Source organism: Neolamprologus multifasciatus, chromosome 7, assembly GCF_963576455.1.
Source record: "Neolamprologus multifasciatus chromosome 7, fNeoMul1.2, whole genome shotgun sequence".
Lineage (NCBI taxonomy): Eukaryota > Metazoa > Chordata > Actinopteri > Cichliformes > Cichlidae > Neolamprologus > Neolamprologus multifasciatus.
The window spans coordinates 54530696-54535677 of record NC_140445.1 but is presented as its reverse complement, the minus strand read 5'-3'; positions in this window follow the sequence as shown (position 1 = coordinate 54535677).

Here is a 4982-nt window from a genome sequence, read left to right as displayed (position 1 = left end):
TCTTTGTCTTCTAACAGATAACAATGGAGATTATTTTAACAAACAAGTGTCACATTTATAGAGCTGCGTGTTGTCATTTATGGCATGAATAAAGTAATGTAATTCTATTTAGTAAACGTAATGGCCTGTCATGTGGTCTTCCAAGAGACTCATAGTAGAGTCTGGTCAAGATGATGGATTAATCTTTTAATGCTCGAGGATTTATATATCTAGGATTTTTATCCAAGAACAATACTCGTCTATTTATGTGCAACGAAGTGTTCTAACTTCTCTGACATGCAAAGAGGTGAAGTCACCGACTCCTCTTACAGATGGATGAAACTGTCTGATAAGCCGCAGCCACCTGAATCATGAGATTGATGGTGATAATTTGTCTAAAAATCACAGTTCTCAAAGTGTGGTTCATGGGTCATTAGCAGTCCTTGGTAACATTTAGTGTGGCCTGCAAGTGCAACAACTCCAGAGTGGAAATGGAACAAAGACACTGCACTTCTTTAACGGTTTTAAAAAACAAACAAACAGTCAAAACTCACCATTCTCTGAATGGACACTAACTAAATGTGATCAGTCACCAAAACATTAAGACCCCATAGCCTAAAACGGTATCCCCAACTTATTTTTGCCTAACACTTCTGTAAATAACTTATGTTGGGATTTCGACAAGATGAACTTTCACCCTTAGCTCCTCATTTAGTGGCAGAATCTACATTTTAAATCACGACTTTAAAACACTAAAATCTAAATGCCAGGAAACCCGTAATGTGAACATTTATCTCTTCTATTTTCTGACAGTTTTATTCCTTTTTGCATCACACTTGAAGGTAGAAATTATCAATCAAGCCCAAAAAACCAAAAGTAAGGCCCTCAAGCCAGAAATAAAATGTTTATTGCAAAAGAGGTGGTTACATATGCAGATTTCAACTTTTAAATTACTATTCAAGCATTGCCTGAAACCGCATTAATGTGTGGTTATGTTGATTAGCTACTGTTGGTTTGGAGCCATGAAAGATAAGCTTTATTTACTGCTGTTTATTCTGATTTTTAAAATCATTTTTCATCGCTCTAATCAACATCCCTGTGTGTGTCCCTTACATAAATGGTCTCACTGTTCTAGATCTTAATGTTTAGTCCATTGAGATTGGAAAAACATAGTCAGAGCTCATGGTTTCCTCATGCCAAACAATAGTGTTTATGCATGATCCAACAATAGAAGCATTTCTGCGGATTACAGAAAGTTGCACTGGCGTTAACAGCAGCCTGTGGCTCAGATGGAGCACTGTAAACAGTGACCGTGCACGGCGTGTGATGTTCAGCAATGCTCGCAGCAGCTGTTTGGTTGACAAGGTAATCAAACAAAAAAGGCAGCGAGCTTTGATTTTGCTTGTTTTTGTGCGATTCTGAAACTCATCTACGTCTATTAAGCTGTGGTCGTGGTCTGACGCAAAGACAGCTGCCTCATGTGGCTTCAGTTCCTGGTGCAAAAGTGCTGATCAGCAGTTGTGCTCTTTTTTTTTTGTCTGTCTGGCTGTCTGTTCCCATCTTGCATCCCTAGAATGTTATTGTAGATCTTCTTTGATCCCGACCATGTCAGTCATTCAAAAGGTCAGGGGAAATGTGAGAAAATACAGGGTTTCTTTTTTTTTTTATAGCGTGAATCCCACATCTGGTTGTTTGGATGTTGGCCGATGAGCTGGTTCTGGAAGTTTATGCAGCTGAGCCCAGGACGCAAAACACCCGCTCTTTCAGTGAAAAAGAGCTGTTTCGATGCACCCTGGGAAAGCGCAGATATGCAGTCACGTCGCAAACATGGAGGTTTATGAAACACCTCTGATCAAAGGAAGGAGCCACTTCAGTTTGACAGATTGTGAAATAAAGTCAGTGGTTGGAGTAACTTCCTGCAGGTTAAGAGAGCTGCTGTTTTACAGCCCCGCTGCTGCATATGGATTCCTTGTTAACCTCTGTGTGGGCCCCAGGTCAACCATGGAAATTCTTTATGCCAGTGTGATCTCAGACTAACACAATAGAGATATGCACATTAGCTATAGATTAAAGCTGAAGACAGTTTTGCTCTAGCAAAGTGCCCTTAGCTACATGTGCACAGCAGCAGATGACTGGGCGTTTTTCTAGTGAAGCTGTTAGCCACAAGCAGACCTATAAGTGTGCCACGCCTCCTCCCCGACTACTTCCCTAAAATACATTTTATGCTGACAACAGAGAACAGAGGGGCCAAATACCACAGGGTTGGATGATTAGATTTAATTTTATTGTAATTCCACATATTAGTACAAAATGCACCTCAGACTTTAACCAGATTATGTTTTTGTTTTTTTACGACGACCGAGAGCACATCTGCGCTTCTTCAGATCAGCGGGGAGTGTTAACTACAAGCAGGAATTAGTGGAAAGAGTAGTAACGGTATTAACTGCTGCTAATACACCGCGCCAAGTGAGGCAGAATAGAACAAGGAAAATATCAATTCAGCTTTGCAAGAATTGTTCATTTCCTACCAAAAAGTATTTTTTAAGAAATAACAAACCAATGTCAACATCTTTTAAACTTTCATTTTTTTTTAAAAAACTCGAGCGGAGCTCAAGGTGCTTCTCATGTACAAGCAAAGCACACAGGGAACATGTCCTAACATGACCTGCTGGTACAAAACCACTTAAGACCATTTCCTGGCCTGAACTTCGGCCAGAGAAACAAAACCTCAGAACAGGTACATGTTATCTCCTTCTACACACGTAATCTAGAGCTCTTTATTTAATTATTTTGTATCCAACTGTGTGCATCAGCCGACTGTGTTTGTCCTCCTCTGCAGTGCTGAGAGACTGAACACACCTGCAGCAAAAAGGTCTCAGGTGAGGGTGTAGTCTATTGCCTGGGCAACCGGGAAAAACACTGGCTGTTTGGAGACTCACAAACACTCAAGTTTTATCGCCTTGTTTGGCAGACACAAGAGGAAGGAGAGGCAGGTTGGCTTTGTTTAGTGTTTTAAACCCACAGGTTTCTGCAGAACTCTTCTTCCGTGCATGAAAATGTTTGGGTTTCCTTGCTGGGGGTAGTAAGCACGTTTAGGAAGAAAGAGGGATTTCCACAGCTGAAGTCTTCAAAGTGAAACCTCTCTTCTTCTTTAAGTGGTGTCTCCTTCCAGAAAATCACATGTGGAAGCAGTTTAACCCTAACCTTCTTTACCGCTGCTGGCCTCATGCCATCTGGCTTAAGTGATGAGATTAGTCACATGAGACATTTACAAATTATCAAGTAAAACAACTGAAGGTACATTGAGCCTGATCTGAGGCAGTTGGCACGCGAAACGTCAAATGTGTAGCATGTTTTCTTTACCGCTCACGTGACACTTAATGGGAAGTGAGGACAGGTTTTACACGATCAACAGGGATTATACAACACACACTAGAAAGTGGGCATGTATGCTGTATGTATACTTATATGTATTCAGCATCTTTGTATTACAAAATCAGGGTATCTCTCTTTTTTTACTGATTTGATAGTCTTAGGAATAAGGCAAAACTTTCCTGTATATGTTTTGCGAGATGAAATTTAATCAGAAACTCATTACATCAGGACATAATGAGCTTGTGTTTTATATATAACTGTGCCACTTTTTTAACCTATTGTAATAACTCTTTGCACACAGCTTTTTTTTTTGGTGGTGGTGGTGGTGGTGGTGGGGGGGGGGGGGGGCACAGAAATATAATTACCCCAAGAAAATAAAAGAAAAATGTCAAATATTTGAAATATACACGGTACTTTAAAGCACACTTCAGCATCCTTTATATACCATAAAAGCCAGGTTTACATGGGTCATACTGTCAGTGAGTGTCTTCATAACATTACCATTTGTGTTAGATTCAAACACAGTTCCCAAATATTTTACACCCTTTCGCTTATTATGTGTTTTCTGAGAGGAGGGGTCTGAGGAGAAAGTTAGCTCTCGCATAGATGGAACTAATGCTTCCTTTCGTCCCATGATTTTGGTTGTATTGATGGGTCTGATATATAAAACATACAAGGAAACAAACAAAAACATTTGACCCAATTAAAGTGATAACTACCTTGACTACTTTGAACTCTGTTGTTGTGCCTATACGAGGGATCAGAGTGCCCTCTTGTGGCTAAAGCTGGCACCTGGTTGCTGCAGAGAAATGGAATACATAGTGAGATACTGTTGCTTGTTAGATTAAAATGATCAGAGAATCTACTGAAATTTCATCACATTATTTATTTTCTTCTCAAGTTGGATTTACTTTGAATAGTATCAGCATCTTGTTGACACTCTTCTAGGGTCGTGCAGGGGAAACCCACGAGGTCCATAGTAGTCTAATTGTGATGCAACTGAGTAATCATCAACTGCAACATTATCAAGTTCTCAAAAAGCATATATGGGTCTTTAAATTAGATAGTGATTGACTACAGAATTTGTTCAACACACAGTTTAAGTTGTGCTGTGCAAGAGAATATCTATTTTTATTTTCTTTTTTTCATCCAATCAAAGCAGTGGAATCTGTTAGGTTTTGTAAAAGCTTGCATGTATGTTGAGGGAACCTCTGATTTAAAGAAACTAATAGTTTAAAAAATCAATTTAAAGAATCCCAGATATCAAAATTTGTTGTTTATTTGGAGTTCTGTCTGACTTCAGTCGCATGTCTAAGTAATACATTTGGTTTGGGGTCTTTCATCATTCCTTCTTTCTTCTGCTCCATTCAGTGCTACAACTTCTCTCGGAGACAAATAATCTCCCCACACTGGCCAATACAAAGCCACCAGGAGAAGATAAAGCTCATTTGTGTCTGCTTACAAGGAGAAATTACACATAATCCATTCTAAGAGGCAGACAGCACCTAGACACATGGCTGGAGTCGAGCAGAGAAAAAGTAACCATTCATTCAAGGTTCATGTTTATTGTTTGAGATTATGACCTGATGAAGTCATCCAGCTGTCTTCACTGACACCGCAAGGTACAG